This window comes from Paroedura picta, chromosome 5, assembly GCF_049243985.1.
Source record: "Paroedura picta isolate Pp20150507F chromosome 5, Ppicta_v3.0, whole genome shotgun sequence".
Lineage (NCBI taxonomy): Eukaryota > Metazoa > Chordata > Lepidosauria > Squamata > Gekkonidae > Paroedura > Paroedura picta.
The window spans coordinates 85,114,684-85,136,206 of NC_135373.1; the positions used below are offsets into that span (position 1 = coordinate 85,114,684).

Consider the following 21,523-nt stretch of genomic DNA (forward strand, 5'->3'; position numbering starts at 1 on the left):
CCTCGATTCTCTATTGGTGAGGCGTGATGCCGCTCTGTCTTCTGGCACCTCTATCGTGAAACGCCATGGTCAATTAGACCGGAAGCACTTCTGAGAACTGAGATTTTTCCTCCGTGATAAGGTAGGCGGGTGTTGTGAAGTGTTGCATTGTGGGATATGTATTTCACATAGCATCATATGGCTTAATTAGGATATTATGAAATAGTTTGCTGATTTGCCACAATTTACTTTTGCCTTATATCTTTACACGTACAATGGTTGTTCACTTAGTCTGAGGAAGAGTTCATCCACTCGAAAGCTCATGCCTTGAATAAATCTGTTGGTCTTAGAGGTGCTACTGGACTCTATTTTTGTCGTGCTACTTGACCAACACCGCCACCCATTTGAATCTCTAACCTAATAGAAAAGTAACTGCTTGAGATGTGGTTCTGCCTGTGTTGATCCTGTGATGTCATCCTGGTCTCGATCTGCTGAGTGCTGTAAGCACTCTTCATTTAAGAGCTCTCTCGCTCTCTCTTTCTTTCTGACTATAATAGCCAGTTTCATAATGGGGGAGTTTGCTTGTTTCCTCAAAAAAGTGGGATTTGGACTTCCTTAAAAATTGTGTTCTGAATGTGGGTTTCATTTACATTTTCAGACAGACTAAAAAGGCCACTGCAAAATCTTGCATACTGTCTACAACAAATTCAATCCAGTAAGGTGTGTTAAGAGCCTCTTGTGGCGCAGGGTGTTAAGGCAGCAGAAATGCTGTCTGAAGCTGTCTGCCCATGAGGCTGGGAGTTCAGTCCCAGCAGCTGGCTCAAGGTTGACTCAGCCTTCCATCTTTCCGAGCTCGGTAAAATGAGTACCCAGCTTGCTGGGGGGTAAACGGTAATGACTGGGGAAGGCACTGGCAAACCACCCCGTATTGAGTCTGCCATGAAAACGCTGGAGGGCATCACCCCAAGGGTCAGACATGACCTGGTGCTTGCACAGGGGATACCTTTACATAAGGTGTGTTAGTGTACACATACACACACACTGCAATAAAATGTACACCACACAAAAATTATCTATATGTTTATTCATAATTCAACACAAGACGGCAATTTTAGGCACTTGCTCCAGAATCATAAACTGCCCTGATGCTTACTTCTGCATTAACATTATTCTGGAATGGTTTTGTAATATGCTATTGTGTATATATGTAAACTTCACTATGTAAAGTTCAGAGATCATTAATATGTGCCTTTTTTGTAAGGCTAACCCCATAGGATTGTCCTCATTATGCAGTCCATTTATTAAGAACTGTTGATGCTTGGGTAGAAAATCTGCTACACAAAAGAAGAAAGGAAAATCCAGTTGGCATGTATTTGCATGGGTTGCCCTTTATTTGCAATTCATGTTGATGTTAGAAATCACATGCAAAAATTCCTTCATTTTACAGTTTTTTCAAAGCATATTTCACATCAAGCTGTATATTTGACAGAATCTCTTTCTAGGCCTAGGAAGAAGTTTGGGACTTTACATGTCTTCAGATAATTTATTTAATTTTCATCAAATAAAAACAATACCCAAAATACTTGCTGTTCATTATGCGTATCCAAACCTTACTCCTTCAGGCTGTTTTTGTTATTTTGTATCCCACCTTTCTCCACAATGGGGACCCAGAATGGCTTACATCATTCTCCATTGTATCCCTACAACTACCCTGTGAGATAGGTTGGGCTGAGAGTATATGAATGACACAAGATCACTCAGCAAGCTTCCATGGAAAGTGGGGATTCAAACCTGGCTCCCCAGAACCTAATCCAACCACTACAGAACACTAAACCAGAAGTTTTTCATGGCCATTTGTTTGCTGGAGAAGAGCTAAAAAAAATACTTATTTGTACATGTGTATACCCACTGAAGTTCAGAAACCATTATGCTACTTCAAAACTTCCATGATCAAAGTGTAAGATAATTTTGCAAAGCTTCTGAAGCTTCCCTGAATGTTGTGAGGCAGCTTTTTGGAAGGGGTGCCACATACTTAGAACTGTGTAATTCTGTTTAGGATTTCATTGTCAGTTACGTATGCACAGAGTTGATCATTTACTGAACCCTGGGCACAGAAAAAGAAGTAATCTGAAGGAAAGAAATGCTGAGAACAGGATTCTGAGTAACCAAGGGACAGCAGTAGCAGTGGAAAAAGAAAAAACTGGAGAAGAATAATTGTTTTTTTTACCCCAGTTTCACTAACCTGAAGGAGTCTAAAAGCGCCTTACAATTGCCTTCCCTGCCTCTCCCTGCAACAGACACCCTGTGAAGTAGGTGGGGCTGAGAGAGCTTTGTGAGAAAAGCCCTAAGAGAACTGTGACTAGCCCAAGGTCACCCAGCTGGCTGCATGTGGAGGAGTGGGCAATCTAATCCGACTCTCCAGATTAAAGGCTGCTGCTTTTAACCATGATACTATGCTGGCTCTTTGACAGCATCCTTTCTACTCCAGTGCTAATTTTCTATTGCCCTCCCCTAAAGCTCCAATGCCTGTGCTAGCATTAAGCAACATTGCATAGTCCATTCCTTCCAACACACAGAATAAAACAATGACAGCCATCTAAGTCATCCTGAAACAACAGTTCAAAAATAGGATTTAAATCTCTAAGCAAAGTCCAGCATATAAACCTTAGACAGCAAATCAAAGGAAGGTGAAATATTAATTATATTAATTATATAATATTAATTATATGAAATCACTTCCCTGAAGTCTGCACAAAGGTAAAAGTTGCTGCTTGCTGGTAAGTGAGTGACAAGAGGGAAGAAGTTCCCCAGCCAACAGTGGAGGTTTGTTTCTAATAGGCATGCCCAGTTCCAAGTTTCATTGGGCTCTGGGCAAAGAGTTCATGGAGACCCCTCTGATTACCATTGTGCACCCCACTGATACCTCCCTGCCCACCTGCTTGCATTCTCCTGCCCCATGCCTACCAATTTATCCTCTGTCCCCCCCCCCCTTGCCCCTTTCCTCATCTTCCAGCACTCATGCCCTCTTCCCTGACAGTGCTGTGAACTGGAAACATGGGTGAGTGGGAAGATTCACAACAAGTGGAAGGGCAGCAGGGTACGTGAGTGGGTGGGGGGCAGTTGCTGTGGTCCCCCCCAGAAGATCTGGGCTTTGGCAGCTTCTCCAGCCCTGTGGTGTTGGCACATGGAAAAGGACAAATGACCTCCCCTACAGATTACAGTTGATGGGCAGGTTCGGAAAGGAGTCAACCATTCCTTAAATAGCCTTGTCTCAGCTATGGTCTTCAGTTAAGCCTGAGAGTGAACTGGAAGCCAGCATTGCCCTCAGTGTCATTTATGTAAGAAATGCCAGTCAGCAATCTAGCTACTACTTTTTCAAAACTACTGAAAATTTAGGTGTGGTGCTTGGGGACGTGATATCCTGTGATACCATGGCTTCCTTATGTGTATGTTCTGTATGACATACTAACCCTTTGATCCTAAGTATTTATGGTGGTATAACTGGTTGCTCTCGAAGGCTCCAGTCAAGCTCCATCCCCCATATCCTCTTCAGGTTCTTTTTCCAACATTAAGAAGAAACATTTTCATGACATGTAAATGAATGCAAGCTAACTGCTGTCCCCTCCTCCTCTCAATCCTCCGGTGGTCTTTAACCTTGAGGATCTTTGCAAGCATGCAGGCCGCCCTTCAAAGCTGCCATTTCCTGCAGGGGAGAAGATCTCTGTAGCCTGGAGATCAATTGTCATTCTAGTAGGACTCCAGGTCCCACTCTAAGGTTGGGAACCATCTTTAAAGAGAACAATTATGAAAGGCAGCCCCACAATAGTACATTGTACAGGGCAAGCATTACGTAGTGTTGATCATTGCAACTTTTTCCCTTTCTTGTAACTCAGTAGTAGGGAGATTAATCTGTTGGAGACACTACAATGAAGGCAGTATCTTGCTATGTATATTTCCCTTCTGTGTGGTACTTTACTATTCAGATTATTATATATCCCTGAGAAATTTACATTTCTCTTCCTGCTATGAAGGTTATGATTATTTCACACATAGCCAGTTTGTTGGAAATGGGCTATTTAATGCACCAGATGATCACATTGCTTTTGTAGGTTATATTGTCCTTTAAAATTCAATTACTTGGGGCACCACGAGACTCTTTTCTTGCATGATTCGGTTATGCGAGCTATACAGACAATCTTCTCCATTATAATTTCCTAGTGCCCAATGAATCATATAGAAGCTTGCATATCCTTGTAATTGAGAAAAGGTTACAACTGCAGTATATTAGATTCAACTCTAACCTGGAGGGCTTTGAAAGAACACACATGAATATTCAATTTGGTCTCTGATGTGCCAAATCTGCTGATGTTGCTGATGGTTTGGTGGCTAGTTCTTGTGTGCATCCTAAGCAGATTTTCAGTCTTCTTTTATTTTCAGGCAGAACAGGAAGACTTCCTGAACATGGTTGAAAAGCCTATCAGTAACATTAATCTCTTGAAATGGTGGGTAGAGTACCTTTCATGACAATGCAGACTGCAAATATTCAGCCATCAATCCAGGATAAAGTATAACATTCTTTGTGTTGTTGCTGCAAAGTCGTTTCCGACTCATGGTGACTTCATAAACATTCTCTTAGGAGTGTATAGTTGATTAATCAGTTCAAAAAAGCTGCTTACAATTAACTGGGCAGATGTCTAAAAACAGAACATCACAGGGACCTTCTTAGGAGGCACCTATCACAGACTTTTTCTAAAGCAGCAGCTGTAGTCACACACATCCATATCCATAGTCTACAAATAAAGTACGCTTGTATCCTTCAGACATACCGTTTTATACACATGGAAGTTTTTGTCAAGAAATACAGTCCCTCTTACTTAATCAGCTACAGTTCCCTCCTTAATGCCTTTGGCTCCGATTCCAACCATGAGCAAGGGTGGAAGCTAGCAATAGCTCTTTATTTACTCATGTATTGTTTTGTGCATGTAGTATAGCCAGGAGATTCTGTCTGGCAGCCAGGCAAGGGATGTTTGGAAGTGGTTTGCCATTACCTGCCTCTGCATCATGACTACTAGTGTTCCTAGGACATAAGACCCCTAGTGTTCCTTGAAGGTCTCCCATCCTGCTTAACTTTTGAGATTGGGCTTGTCCCAGCTATTCAGGCCAGGGCCTAGCGATAGCTGGGGGTGAGTGACTAAGTGAACAGTGGTTGTAGCAGTGATGTTTGCCTGCCCACAGAGGGAGGCTGCTGCTGTGAGTTGCCTCAGGCAGCAGAGCAAAGAGAAGAGTGTTGCCCTCAGGATGGCAAGTAAGAGCACTTGCTGCTGCATTTCCCAGCTGCTATCCTCTGTGGATGGCAGACAGAGAAGAGCAGTTATGTCGCTCAGGACGGTTATTGGCCGGCAGCAGGAAGAGGCTGCAGGCAAGTAAACCCACCCCTATCCTCTCCTCATTGGTGGTTGTTGGGAAGGGGAGAGGAGCCCAACTCAAATCCTCGTCATTGTCTAGGAATGGTAGAGACAGCTTATTGGAGGTGCCCAAAGTTACCAGGTGTTGAAGCCATCCCTGGTTGAAGTCCTTGATAGTTTTACAAGGGTGAAACCATTAATAATACCGCCTAGTCCAGTGCCTGCCTGTTCAGAAGTAAGTGAGTGTACTCCAGACAGATTAAACATTAAAGGCAAAACTGCGATGTGTTAAGGGAAGACTAAGCCTTGGGAACTGAAAGTACAGCATAAAGTTGCTGCAAATGGGAACTGGTCCAACTGCCTTCTGCCAGGTAATCCCTGGTGTGGAAGAAAGAGAGGGTAAGGAAGAAATCCCCTCTCTACTTCTTGTGGGGCTTTTTCTACCACTAGGTGGCAGTCATTGTTCAAGTCCATTTATTGATGCTTGGATAGTATGTTATCTTCGAATTCAGTCTTTAAGTAATTGGAGTCTTTTGTAGAAGGAAGGTGTTAGGCTAAGCTTACAGGAGAACAACCCCATTGCAACACAAGCTTTGACTCCTGAAGCCTTTACTCATCAGCCCTTACTCATCAGGAGAGCCAGCTTGGTGTAGTGGTTAGGAGTGTGGACTTCTAGTCTGGTGAGCCGGGTTTGATTCTGTGCTCCCCCACATACAACCAGCTGGGTGACCTTGGGCTCGCCACAGCACTGGCTCCTCCTCGTCCTCCTCCCGTCCCTCGGCGATGTCCCTCAGCAAAGAATACCCCCCCCCCAGGCCTCAGTAAAATTGCCAAGCGTTGACCGGTCACCGGTGATAAAAAGGTTGGGGACCACTGTTCTATACAATCAATAAAAATGTATGTTGAGTTAAATGAAACATTCAATCACAGGATAAAGATAAATCATTATGTGAACTAGATGATAGACAATGTGTACTTTCAATGAGGGACTAAAAATCCAATCACACAATCACAGTCTAATATATTATTTTAAAAATGCATTTATTGTCTCTTCTCCCATATATGCACTTTTGTCTTTTTGAGGATTGAAGTTGTATGAACACCAGCAAAAACTTCTGTAGCAAAAACACCAGCAAAAACTTCTGTAGATTCATGCAGATTCATGGGGAGACCCCCCCAAAGAGTATTAAGATTGGACTATCTAAATCTTCTCAGGGCACACAGCCTTAGGAAGATATATAACTGGCCTTGAATAGGGCTTTCTCAGCCTTAGTCCTGGCCTGGTAGAATGTTCTACCTGAGGAAATGCGGGCCCTCCAGGATCTTGCACAATACTGGAGGGCCTGCCAAACCAAGCTGTTCCACCAGGTTTATAGTTGAGACCAGGCAATAACACTAAGAAATACTGGCCTACACATGAAACCTCCACCAATAGAGATGCCTCTAAACTCTGAGAAACCCATAGGAAATTCAATTCTCAGAGGCAGGTTTTGAATTGTAAAAGTGTATGATTTTATTTTGGATTATTACTAGCTTCAAAGCCCATTTTAGAAAATTGGGCTTGAGAAAGGGGTAAGAGAACGGGAAGGAGAAGCTCCCACCCCCCTGCAGCTTACCTAATCCTGGCGTCATTGGCTTTAGCAGCTGGAAAGCTGGGCTGGCGGAGAGCAGCCCCTTGGCGAGAGGGGCAGCGGAGAAGGCCTTGGAGAGGCACCCCTGGGTCCTGGAAGGCCTCTCGTGGCAAAAGACCTTCCAGGACTGAGGAGCAGTGGGGAGGGCCCTTCCTGCCTGGCGGGCCGGTGGAGAGCTGCCCTTGGGTCTGGGAAGGTCTCTCACCACGGCAAAAGGCCTTTCCAGACCCAGGAGCAGCGGAGAGGCCTCTCCCTGCTGTGTGCACCAGCGGAGAGCTGCCCCTGGGCCTGGGAATTCCTCTAGCCATGGCGAAAGGCCTTTCTGGACCCAGGGGCAGTGGAAAGGGCCTACCCACTGGGCGCACCAGCAGAAAGCTGCCCTTGGGCCTGGGAAGGCCTTTAACAATCATGAAAGGCCATTCCAGACCCAGGGGCAGCGGAGAGGGCCCTCCCTATCGGGTGCACCGGTGGAAAGCTGCCCCTGGGTCCAGGAAGGCCTCTAGCTGTCGCAGACCTGGCAAAGGGACAGTGTCGACAAGGAGGAGCAGGCCCCAAAGGAGCGGGCACTGGCCTTGTCCAGATTGGCCCACTCAGTCATCTCATGGAGGTGGGCGCTCCAGGGGCCAGCCCTATCCTGACACGCCCAGCTTTGCTGGGCGCATCTGAATTGGGCTGCTGACCCGGACACCACCCAGACAGCGGGGGACCTGGTGGACCCGGACACCACCCGGACAGGGCCGCCTACATGGCTTTTTCCACAATATAAGAGCTGCTTATGGTAAGAATTATATACTGTTATTAACTCCTTCAAGCTGATAGGATGGGGTGCTTCAGAAACACAATCTTTAATTTTTTGTCCCCGCTTTTGCGATTAATGTAATTCAAATAGAAAGAAATAATTTGTAATTTAAAATATATTTTGCAATGTTCAAACTTCCAGCTTCACTGCTGGTTGAAAACATTTGGCAGCTGAGCTCATTCTTTGATTTCAAGGAGCCAAGTAAATAACAGCTGTTCATTAAACAGAGGACAGTTTCAAAGTATCTCTGTTATGTTCTTCTAAGTAGCCAGCAAGTCACCTCTTCAAAGGATTTGGATACCAAATTACTTTTGCCAGATTGTTTTATAGACATTTTAAAGACATTTTGGTCAAGAAAACTGTAAGGAATGCATCTCCTCCTCTGTTCATACAGACTTTATATAGTACCTGTACACTCTATTATTGTGTAGAAGGGGACCTGAAGAAATTTTCTCCTCTGCAGCACTGTTAATGTTACAGAAACCCTGTCCTCCTTTGTATCTGGCCACTCTAGTATGTCGGCTATGAAGTGAAAATCTACTAGCAATGGCAGATGAAACAAACATTTTTATTTACTTTATTGTTATTTGTTATTTATTGAAGCATTTATGCTTTGCTTTACTACCTCTTCAGGAGGTTTAAAATAGCTCAGAAAATAAACCCAGTTTAAACAAACAAGCACATATCTACAGTACTCCAGCATTGTGGGCTGTGTAAAATCCATGGGTTCAAGGAAGTCAAGACCACTGGGAATTCCCAGCTCTTTATTGGGATCTCAGTATGTTGGTACAAGAGGGAAGACTGAATTGAGAACCCGCTGAAATCCTACAACTTATATGCAATTGCCAGCAATGGATCTTCCTGCCAGTGCACGCTATTGGTCAGACGGGATCTAGCGGTGTATCAGTCAATTACATTGCCAGCTTCAATCCAGCCTCAGACCCCAAGCTTGGTCCTCGGCAGAACTACAAACACAACAGGCTGGCTCTGGTATTGTTAGTTAGGTTCACTCAGGGCCGTCGACTATATCCCAGGAGCCTTTGGCTTTTACCATAAGATCATTCCTTGAGCCATGCCCAGGCTATGTACAGAGGCTCAGCCAAACTCTCATTCCCCTTGCTAATAGACATTCTCCCTCCTTCCTTGGGTGGTTGCTCACAACCTCAGTACCAGGAGAGCCAGTTTGGTATAGTGGTTAGGAGTGCGGACTTCTAATCAGTACTAGGAGAGCCAATTTGGTGTAGTGGTTAGGAGTGCGGACTTCTAATCTGGCATGCAGGGTTCTGCACTCCCCCACATGCATCCAGCTGGGTGACCTTGGGCTCGCCACGGCACTGATAAAACTGTTCTGACCAAGCAGTGATATCAGGGCTCTCTCAGTCTCACCCACCCCACAGAGTGTTTGTTGTGGAGAAAGGAAAGGGAAGGTGAATGTAAGCCGCTTTGAGCCTCCTTCAGGTAGAAAAAGGTGGCATATAAGAACCAACTCTTCTTCTTATTCTTGGGGCTCAGTTAGAATGTATACCACAGATCAGAAAACAGGTCAGGTACAGGTCCAAGAGGTAGCTAAGAAACAGGATGAACGGAATCTATTAGAGAGAGAAAGTCTTTCTTCAGAAACTGGAAGGCGTCCTTAAACAAGGTAAACAAAAACCGCAGACTCATACAAAGGAAATGCAAGGAGGCAATTAGGAATGCAAAAAAGAGTTTTGAGGACTTTCTTGCTAAAAGTATGAAGGCCAACAATAAAGAATTCTTTAACTATATTAGGAGCAGGAAACTAGCTAGGGAAGCAGCTGGACCAGTGGAATTAAAGGAGCATTGAAGGATGATCCGATGATTGCTGAGAAGCTAAACACATTCTTTCCATCTGTCTCTGCTACTAAAGGTATAAGGCAAATGCCTGTTCCTGAATGGCTGTTTTCCAACAGGGCGAATGGGGAGCTTTGATAAATAGCAGTGACAAAGAAGGAAGTTCTAGAATTTATAAACAAATTGCAAACTAAGAAATCACCAGGACCAGGTTGTATCCAGCCTGGTGTAGTAGTTAAGGGTGGTGGATTCTAATCTGGAGAATGGGGTTTGATTCCCTACTGTAATCCCAAGCAGTCAGCTGGGTGACCTTGGGCTAATCACAATCTGTTGTGAAGAGAGGAAGGGAAAGGTCTTTGTCAGCTTCTTTGGGAGTCCTTTGGGTAGTGGAAAGAAGGGTTCAAAACCCAGCTCTTCTTGTGAAATTGCCAAACTTCTAACTAAGATATGCTACACAGCCCTAAAATCAGCCTCTGGACAGGGAGATTGGAAAGGGGCCAACAGCATTCTCATTTTTAAAAAAAGACCCAGTAGGGGATCCAAGGAACTACAGGCCTGTTATCTTAATGGTAAATTGATGGAAAGCGAGATTAAAGATCAAAAATTGTCAAGCATATGGAAGGACAAGCCTTGCTGAATAGAAAACACTTTCTTCTAGGGAATTGGTCTCTGCCACCTGGAGAACAGCTGTACTTCTGGGAGATCTTCAGACCCCACATGGAAGTTGGCAACTCTCCCCCCAGGGGCGACAACCTGTGTAGAGAGAGTGAAGACTTTTGTGTTTCTTAGTGACCCTCCTTCCTGTTGCTGTTTTTAATCACTGTTATATGAATTATTTTAAAATTGCTTTTTAATGTTTTTAAACTGCTACTTTGAGGGCCTAAATGGGATCTAAAGGCAGCATTAAAAAGTTGTAAATGTATAGATAACTTGTGCATTTAACATCTCATGGGCTTTACTTGCATAGATTGGACAATATACAAGGAAGGTACTTGTGTAAAACCACAGTAGCTGCCAAGGATATTCCTATTCTGGAACATCTGTCGTTCAATAGGGATGTTTCTTCCTCCTGTCCTGCACTGGTTATGCAAGGTCACATGAGCTGCCACTTGTTCAAGGTAAAGATGATAAATGGTGAAAGAAATTGGTGCTGATTTCTCATAACTTTGATCTGATAGCTTGCCCCAGCCTTGGCTTGCCTTTTCATATCCAGATGTATCATTTGACCTGGAATATCTTGGGCTATTCTTTGGTCCAAGAACTGCTTCTGTAAATAAAACTTCATGGCATTTTTAGACCTAGGGTTGCCATCATCCAGGTAGTGCCTGGAGATCTGTCAAAATTACAGCTGATCTCCAGATTACAGATATCAGTTCTCCTAGAGAAAATGGCTGCTTTGGAGGGTAGACTCTATGGCAGCGGTCCCCAACCCCTGGTACCGGTCTGTGCATCAGTCGGTACCGGGCCGCAGCTCCTCCTCCTCCTCAGCTGCTGCCTCAGAGGGTTGCCCTGCCACTCTGCTGCCGGCTCACCTTTGGTGCTCTCCAGCAGCCGCCATGGCTGGGACTCCCCCTCAGTGTGGCACTGCGCAGCTGCTGCTGGCAGTGCCTCCCAGTAGGCAGCAGGAAATCAGGGACGCCATCAGGAAAGCAAGTGGAGCAGGGGCTCAGGCGGTGATGTCCCTTGGCAAAAGACTACCCCCCCCCCCAGGCCTCAGTAAAATTGTCAAGCGTTGATCGGTCCCCGGTGAAAAAGGTTGGGGACCATTGCTCTATGGAATAATAACCCACCAAGCTCTCTCCCCTCCTTCCTCAGACTCCAACACTAAAATCTCCAGGCGTTTCCCAACCTAGTAATGGGAACCCTATACCCCTAATCAGGCATGATGTTTTCCCCAACGTAGCCATGTACATATGGCATCTCTGAAAAGATGTTTTCTCTGCACAGCTTTACAATCTGTTGAGGGAAGTTTTAATTTTATTAGAAAAGGATGTCTAATACAAGAGGCACTTCAGAGAAATGCTAAAGAAAGGGCTGTGCCAATAGATTACCTTCTGGCAACTGCTTGAGATGTCCCATTTCTCATTATGCTGACAGACACTTGCTCCAGGGGTGGTGTGTGTACAGGCTTGTCCTTGCCCATGTGCTGTAAATTGAATGGGAAACCATACCTTTTTATTAGGCCAAGCCTTTGATTTATTGGCTGTAAATTATTCCAGTGCAGACCTGGAATATTGGGCAAGAGGAAAGAGAGATCAGTCAGCGGTGCAGCACAGCTCATTTGAGGGTTTCTAAAGAGCCAGATCAGAAGGTGATCCACAGAAGCAGACATTAAAATAAGTGGCCTTCTTCCTTAGTTACCAGACAGGGAAGGCATCTTACAAAATGCTCTCTAGAATGCAGTCTAGAATTTTCACAAGCTTATGAATAGGAGATCCGGTCCCAATAAAGCCACATGCTCAACAACACAGCTGTTGTCAGTGAACATAACTGTAACCTGAGATAGCAAAGAATGGAGAATAATCAACAGGTGGTATTTACAGCTTGGTGGATAATCACTTGAACTTCTGTTGCCTTTCAGACTCTGAAGCTCCACTGCAATCTCAAATCCAAAGTATTTAAAGTAAGTACTTACTGTTAAGCTGGTGAGTACTCCCCGTTAAATCAATGGGATATTTCACATACTTAGAAAAAGGAGATAATTGTGCCTAGAATGAGCTTCTGCTGTCTTAAGGGCAGGGCATATGCTTTGCATGGATAACATCCTAGATTCATTCCTGAGATTCAGTCTCATATGTGCATGTGTTAGTTGCTGTGAGGTTGCTTCTGATGTATGGTGACCATATGAACTTCCAAAACTTTATGTTGTCAACAGCCTTATTCAGGGCTTGCAAACAGAGAGCTGTGGTTTCTCTAATTGAGTCATCCCATTTCATGTTGGGTCTTCCTGTTTCCCTTCTGTCTTTACATGTTCCTAGCATTATTGTCTTTTCCACTGACTCTTGTCTTGTCATAATGTGACCAAAGTACAATAGCCTAAGCTTGGTCATTTTAACTTTTAGGGAGAGTTTAGGATTGGTATGATCTCAAACCTATCTTTTCTGTCAGTCCATGATATCCATAAAGCTCTCTTCCAACATCGCATTTCAACCATTTTCCTCTCAGCTTTCTTCATTATCCAGCTTTCTCACTCATACATAGTAATGGGGAATATTGTGCTATGGATTATTTTGATTGCCAGTGACACATCTTTACACTTAAGAATCTTTTCTACTACTTTATGGCTGACCTTCCCAGTCTCAATTTCCTTCTGGTTTTTTGGGTGCAGTCTCCCTTTGAGTTGATGTTGAAGCCAAGGAATTGAAAATCTTGAACAATTTCAATTTCTTCATCCATAATCTCAAAGTTGTATAATGCCCCAGTAGTCATTACTTTTGTCTTATCGATGTTCAGATGTATCCTGCATCCACACTTTCTGCTTTAATCTTCATCAGTAGTCATTTCAAGACTTCAATATTTTCTACCACCAGTGTAGTATCATCTGCATGTCTCAAATTTTTTATGTTCCTTCCACTAGTTTTCACTCAAAATTTCATCTAAATCGAAAGCTTTCTTTGTGATATGTTCTACGTATAGATTGAACAAATGGGGCGAGAAAATACATCCTTGACCGTTTATGCACTGGAGGTTTCATACTGGACTGCAGGCTGAAGTTTTAGTCATGGCAGGTTGCCCCACCTCTTCCTGGACCCACACAAGGGAGGATTTAGCCTGGTACACCTCATCTGCCCCCGAAGTACTCAGTGCATAAATGGTCCTTGTCTGACCCCTTTGCCAACTGGAAGTTTCTCCATATTCTGTCCTAACAGCAGCCTCTTGTCTAGAGTTTAGGTTGTGTATCAAACAGATACTTTGCAGTTTTCACTTCACTTCTTTTTTTCAAAAGATCCTTCTTTGAAGAAATCTGTCATCTTTCCTATCTTCTGTGTGGTTTTCCTGTGTATTCCCCCCCCCCCCAACTTTTCTTTATTTTGTCCTGCTCTGTAAAAGTATTTCTATCTTGGCCTTTCAGCATGACTAGCCATACTTTAAATTTATCCTTGATTTCTTGGATCTTGTGGAACAAACTTCTTGTTGTTCCCTTCTAGTCCTTCACACTGATTATTATACTAGCTCATTTAATATTTACATGCAAGTCTCTAGAACACAGACAGTATTTCTGTCACTTTTTACTTTTGCTTCTCCTCTGTCTTCAGCAATTTTTAGAATTTCAATAATCCACAGGATATTTGTTTATTTTGACTACAGGTATGGTCTTTGTGCATTTTTCTGTGATAATATCTCTGTTTTCAACTCATAATTGTTCCAGTTCCTGTTCACTTGAACTTAGTGATGCATTTGTTTTTACATATTCTTTACACTCTGCATTTAAAATGATGGTGTGTCTAGTTCACAATCAGTGTATAAATTCATCCCCCCTGCTGCCCCACATTGCTGGGAAAAGGTTTTCACCAGGCTTCAAAAAGCAAAAGCAGACAAAGGTTAGTGGGTTTCTTGGGGGACAGAATTCCACAGAAAAAGTCCTGTTCCTTGTTGTTACCCATCTAAGCACTCATTGCTAAGGATTTCATATGGGAGAAAGTATTCCGTAATCTGTGAACATTTTTTTTGCTGCTATCGTTGATGAGAGATAAAGAAAGAGATTGGAGCAATGTCACCCTTTGATAGAGCACATATTTGAATTCAGGTCTTCCCAGTATTCATCCGTCACTCTAAGCATTACACCACGCTGTGATGTAGCAGTATATTTTCAGCAGCTAAACATTTCAGAAGCCTGTGCCAACAACTCATTCTAGCATAATTTTCCTGTGACTAATGTGCATAAGAAATGTCTTCCAAATTCATTACTTGAGCAGGTGATGGAATGCTAGAATTGGCCCTTTTATCTGTCTGTTTGCAAGGAAGTATACCCTTTTAGGCTTCCTTTCTCTTAATATTATGGTTCCTGAAGGATCAGACTGCTGAGCACAGCTGCACATTCCTGCCTGCTCTGTAGGAGCAACTAATGCTAATCAGTTTGGGAAGCACCTCATATATTTTTGGATAGGATATAAATAAAGCCAGCACTTCCTGTGTGGCAGTTCATCAGATTTTTTTTAAATCCTCTCTCCTGGGGAAGCCTGCTGTGCAAACTGACTACTTCTCCTTTCCAGATCTTTTTTCCAGTTCTTTAAGTGAAGACCCCTGGTACTCCAACCTTGTGCTCGGAAGATGAAGAGGGTTGTCAGTCAGTAGAAGGGGGCCTGGAGATCTGCTATTGTACCTGGTTTCTGGACAGTGGTGATCAGTTCCCTGGAGAAAATGGCTGCTTTGGATGGTGGATTCCATGTTACTGTACCCTGATGAGGTCCCTATTATCTCCAAGCTTCACCCCAAAATCTCCAGGTATTTCTCAACCTAGAGGTTCCCCATAGAATAATTTGCTATTCGAGCACTTTAGTCTTCTTCAAAACAGTGAAGGTTTTCATTTTCTGAAAGCACATAGATATTTAAAACATCAGTCCTCTGTGTTGTACGTGTGTAAGGAAAATAATGGTAGATATGGAGAATTCTCAACCAATAGGACTTTAAAAGGTGCCCGACTCCCTCCTGTGCTTTGAGGATGAACATAACCAGGACAAGCAAACTGTAGGCTATGAGCAACTCTCCTCCCAAAGTACATCTGTCGTGTCAGTCTAAACTTGTCCTTAGAATCTCTGTGTCTGCTTTAAAGAAAATGAACTAGCCGCCTTGTTCTCGTGATCAGGGACAGTTTTCTAAATGTAATGGCATTTCAAAATGTAGAATGGTTAGGAAGATTTGGATAAGAATGGTTCTACATCTGTTCAGAATTTGTTTCAGAGGATCTCAGGGAATACTTCAAGTCCTACAGCTCTAAGATTCTCTGAAGAGATTTGGAACGAATCCATGGCATGTTAATAAAAATCAACAAGCATTACGCTGCTTCTTTCACAGAGTATGCTTTCTGTGAACTGAAAAGCAAATGATTCCTCCCCTTTCAGTCATTTACCATAATTACAAGCCATTGCTCTCTCAATGCATTCCATTAAAATATGCTTATCACATCATTTCAGGCTGCACCTTCTATAGGATAGAAATTCCTTTTATACATGCTTTAAATCAGGGGTAGTCAAATTGTGGCCCTCCAGATGTCCATGGACTACAATTCCTATGAGCCCCTGCCAGCATTCCCAGCTCATGGGAATTGTAATCCATGGACAATTTGACTACCCATGCTTTAAATAGATAAGAATGGACTTGTAGTGTGTTTCAGTAAGGTTGTTTCTTTATCCCTACAATATTTTGGTAGAAACATAATCCGTTTCTCTTAACACCGCCTCTTTGATAGCCCAATAGGCTCATAAACATTGTAGAATCATATTCTATAGGCATCTGCTTGGTGGAAGGTGCTTAGTTCTACACAGGTGTTTTCTGATGCTGGCCAGCTTTCCTTCTAAGTAGAAGCAGGACAGCATGCCTCACTGCTTAAAAGAGCCCTAGAAACGGGATATTACTTGTTGCCTTGCAATAACACAGGGAGTCATGCCGTGGCCACAGCTGCAGTGGGCTTGGGTGTAGTCAATTCAGGTTCACATCTCTGCTCAACTGCAGGGCTTAGACTGGTTTCACATAGCGCCAGATCTCTACATGGAAAGAACCACTGGGGAGAATGGCTCAGGTTTCATGCAAGGGGTGATCCTACCTGAGTGCAGGTTTGTCAGCTGCCTGGAGGGAAATAAGAGACATGTCATTCTAAAAGAGTCAGAATGGGATGCTATCTACCAGGTGATATAATCTACCGCCAGGTTATTAAAAACTTTAGCTGCCCATTTCTACACATTAAACCTTATTTAAATGAACAGGGCATTTTCTACAGGTCTGTTAGCAGTATAAATCATGTGTGTACATTCTGAGAAGCAACAATTGGCTGCTTCTTAATGTACTTATTATTAATAATAATAATTTAAAAATGGGATTTCATTATTTCCTGTATAGAAGTAACTCTCTGTTTGCAGAGTTTAAATACACAAAGGAGCAGTGCACTGTCTGCTTAAAGAATAAATAGCTTTTGTGAGAATTGAAACAAAGAGAGAGAGGAGCGGGTCCTAGCAGTCTAAACTAACTAGCTGTTCTTCATCTGAAGGCAAACAGGGAGGAAGTGTATCCAAACAGAAAATATCCAATTGACCAGGACATAGGAGGAGATTATTTGGAAAACACCAGAAAGTTCCTGATCTAACTATGCTAAATGTTTTAAGTGTTGTATAAGATTTTGCCTGATGAAAGGTACTATATAAATTAGCACCATAAAAAATCTGGGCTGAATATGCACAGAACTTTTATTCTAATCCCAGGTCGATTCAGTCCCTGCCATCTACACTGAATGTGATGTCCACTTTGATTTTGGCTGATTTAAATTTTCCCTCTGCAACAAGCATATTTGATCCAAAGTGACCCTACCTTTTCCCCGTGATATCCTGGAGTGGATCGAAACCTTGATATTTGAAAAATCAGAATGAGTAAAGGGGCAGCTCTCTGCTTGTCCTGAACTAACTTGCTGCCTGGAGCTTCCAACACTGTAGAAAAGCCCTGATTGGTCAGGACATCAGTTCAAAGACTTCCTCGTCCCTGTGTTGCAAGGCTTCCCTTAAAGGGGAAGCCCTAACCTCTCTTGGCAGAAACTCCAGAAGCCCTAACTTCTCTCAGCAGAGATTTGCATCTTGGATTTATTCCCCTTCCTCTGCTGTCTCCAATCTCTAATCTATGGAATTTACTGTCCTTTAATGTAGTGAGAGATAATATCTTGGATGGCTTTTTAAAAGTTTTAAAAATTAATGAATGATTTGTTTTTCAGTGGTTAATAATCCAGAAGTAGCAGACCTGTGAATTTCAGGTATGTGAGATCTATAATATGTGAGTAGGCAGGAATTTCTTGTCCACGTGAAGGCTTCCTGGATCTGCAGGTAACAGCATGCTTACCTCGGTGGGTAAGTGTGATTTAGCCAGATTCTTCCCACTACTAACTTGATGGCTATATATTTTGTAAAGCTCAGGTGACATTTGGGGGGGGGAGGGGGGGATAGAATAGAAGCACTGTGGGGAAGCCCAACCAGGAGCAGCCAAAGAAGGGGAAGATGACAACTCAGTACTCCCTCCTGTCCTACCAAGCTCAAACAAACAAACAAACAACTCTGAAAGTTATTTTTATCTTTGGAATTTACACCAGCCAAGAGCTCATAACCTCCGCATATTTGTGGCTGGGATTCTTATCTTTTAACAGATACACTTGGTATTCCTAAAATGGCTTGTTGACTGATCTGTTTGAATGGCACAATGCCAACTCATCAGTGTTTCCCCACTCATTCAATAATTAAACTGTGATAATTTTAGATGGCCAGCCTTCAAGGACCAGATCTTCTTCCGGAAGTGAGAGTATGCTATCTCTACAGCCCAGATGCCTCACGCCACTTTATACTTGACATCTGTGGAGGCATGAAGTATGTGACAAGTGGAGCAACGATGGAAGGGGAAAGGAAGAGCTGCAGTTTACACAGCCATGGTTATATGACTAAAATGGGATTTATATTGAGTATAGGATTGCCCCCACAGTGTGCACCTGCACATTGTTGTACACTGCAATACCATTCCATTATAGTAGCAGCCGTAACTGTCTTGTATGTGCAAGAATGTGCAAGAAAATCCACTTGGGAATGATTGGCATAGCACAGTAATGTGTTGAGGCCCATCTGGCCCTGGTCACTTTCTAAAAACATTTGGTGACCACAAGGAAATGGCATTGGCAGGTGCCATGGCAACCATGGATGCACATTGGGCACCCTGTCATAGAGTCATCTAGCAGGGAACTTGAAAGCTAAATTAGAGAAATCTCCCAGGGTTCCTACCAGCTCCTCCAGGATCAGTTGAGTTGCCGCACTAAAAAATTTAAATAATAAAGAAGTCATTACAGGGAATTTGGAAACGAATGTGCTAAAGATCTTGCAGGACTTCTTGTAGTTTCATATGTATGGAGGTGAGTGAAGGGTGTGCATGAGTCCAAGAATCACACTCGATGCTTATTCATGTAATGACAAACCCTGGTTTGTTGTTGAGTCAGACTCCCCGCCTCATTTAATTCTTTATAATTGCATTTCTGCATATCCAAGTACAGCACAGAATGATTTTCTGGAACATGCGGACAGTTTTGACTAAACCAATGGTTTCTTCCCAACGGATGTAAAGCCATATCAGCTCCTTTTCCAGTGGAGACAATAAAGAAATGGATATCCTAAAAATTTCTCTTGGCTGTATGCACGAAGAGAGCTTTTTAAACGAGCCTGTGTTTTTCTGATTAGGATCTAACATTGCTGAAGAATTAATTGGAATCTGGAGGTGCGGTTTGCAATAAAAATTTCAATGGTTCCAGGCTATTGAACAAAAATTAGTCTCCATTGGCATCGATCTGAACTCCCTACTACCTCTGGAAGAAAAATGTATCTTCCAGATTATTAAACAGTGAATACTAGACCATGAACAGCAGGAACTCATACCTACCCAGCCTCGAGTCTGCTCACCAGCATTCTTTGGCATCACTATGCAGAGAAATATTATGCCTACATATTTGCATCTTCTTGATGTCCCACCCCTGAGAAGAGCTTTTCTCCTGGCACGAATGAATGTTTTCTCCTCAAAGGTCTTAGAGGGAAGATTCCACCGTATCCCATACCATGCGAGACTCTGTCCGTGTGGTTCTCACACATTTTGTTAGATTTCCCCTTATATGAGCAGTGTCAGGATGACAGCCTTGTTGCTTTGCTGGGAAACAAGCCTTCTGTAAGTAAATCTATGACCTTGCAATTTCTGCTCTCTGACAAAGACCCAGAGGTAACCATTTTAGTTGCCAGAGTTTTAACTAAGATGCTTTTATAATATGCTGCCTACCTTGTATTTTATCTTTTATAGTTTATTTAATCATTTAAAATCTGTTTGGTTATGTAACCCCATGGCCTATTTTATTATTTTGTTGAAATTTTAAACCCTATTTTTATATGTCTTAATACATATTTTATGCCAATAAAAAGTTACTGACTGACTGACTGACTGACAATACGAATCATTCCCTCCACCTGCTAGAATGCCTTTGTGCAATTGAAATCAAGCAGAAGGATGGAAGATTAGATGGATAGTGATGCAATAGTTTCTGGCATCTTTATGGAGGACGGAGAACAACCTACCCAATCTGGAATGTCTACAAGGAAATGCTAATATGATTCATATGGTACCTTGTGAAAACCCTACTGCACTCACTGTTTCATGCTCAGCATTATTTTTATCTTTGCCTCTCCTTGCCAAATAGGTCTCAAGCTCTTTCGCTGAATCATGCACTGTAAATACAGTCTAGGGTTACAGCCACTAATTCAGAAAGGCTTAGAGAAGACAGCTTTCAATGCTGCCTGATGTACATGTCGGTTCAGCATTGCATGTATGCTGAATAAAATAACAAAAAATGCAGTGAGACCTGAATTCTGAAATAAAAGTAAATTATGCACAAAATTGGGCTTCTTTTTCTTATCAGATTTGTTGGGATAATCACCTGGAATGCTGATGTGTCTTTAAACAAACATAAGATCAGTTTGCTGGATTGGATCAGTGGTCCAGCTAGTCCAGAATTCTGTTTCACACAATGCCCCACTAGAAATGCTTGGAAAATCTAAAAGCAGGGAATAGAGATCAAGGTCTCCCCGAGCTGTTGCCATCACCGTTCCAGACTGGTTTCCAGATGGATACTTCCTCTGAACATGGAGGATGCATTTAACCATTGTGGGTTGTGGGCAGAGTAATCAATGCAGCAAAGCTGCACAGCCTGATTAAACAGTAAATGTTTACTGCAGGGTCTTCTTTTTTCTTTGTGCACTAGACATTGCCTATTCTAGTATGGGCAGTATTCACTGATGGACCTACGTGATATCAATTTCTGATCACATTTTAAAGCCAACTAAAGTGGTGGTTATCTCTACACCATGGAGCAGTGAATCCCAGAAGTTACGCAATTATTCTTCAAGTGAAAGGTGATACCTTTGATCAGTCCTGAATCCACTGCTTATCAACTGTATGGGCAACCGCAAATTCTACTAGACTGAGGAAAAGTTCCTTCTATATATTTTCTCCTCCCCATTTATCATGATATAACCTCAGTCATACCACCCTCCATATTCATTGTTTCTCTGAACTAAAGGCCCATACAGCCTAAGTGCTTCAATAAAGGAAATTCGATTGTTTTCACTGCTGCTTTCCAGAGATGCAACATTTTCATTTAACCAACCACAGCAACCCAACGTTCTCTAGCTATCCTGGTCAGTCTGTCAGTTCAGAACCCATCCATGTACATTTCAATTTAAAGACCCCCCTTTCCCCCCCACCACTTTACACAAATTTAAACTGAACTTTGTTTACTATGTGGTCACCCACTCAAGTCTTTAGGATTTCTTTTTTAACCTGGTGTTAGACTTGAAAGACCCACTTAGAATGGCATTGTGACTGATGCCATTGCCTAATCCTCAAGGCTCTTGCTTTGAGCCTTTTTGTCTTTTTAGTTAAATGACCACATTGCTGCTGCTGTTGTTGCTGCTGCTGTTATTAGTAATCATCATTCTTGTACCAACTGAAACTGAGGGGAGAGGGGGAAGGAAAGAAAGAGAGAGGGGGAGGGAGCTTTGATTCTCAGAAGCTTATATCCTGAAACTCTTGCTGTTTCTAAGGTGCTACTGGACTCCAATATAATGTATGAAAACCTTGACTTGAATACACAGCTGCAAGTCACAAAGGATTCATAGCAGCAT

General features: G+C 42.8%; 1 long non-coding RNA gene across 1 annotated transcript; it reads left to right on the forward strand.

Moving 5' to 3' along the window:
- The first annotated feature begins 28 nt into the window (after positions 1 to 28).
- Positions 29 to 20,237, forward strand: LOC143838082 (uncharacterized). Its single transcript, XR_013231216.1, has 5 exons — positions 29 to 121; positions 12,208 to 12,249; positions 14,840 to 15,071; positions 17,542 to 17,580; positions 18,078 to 20,237. It is a non-coding gene; the product is annotated as an uncharacterized LOC143838082 (long non-coding RNA).
- Positions 20,238 to 21,523: the final 1,286 nt, after the last annotated feature.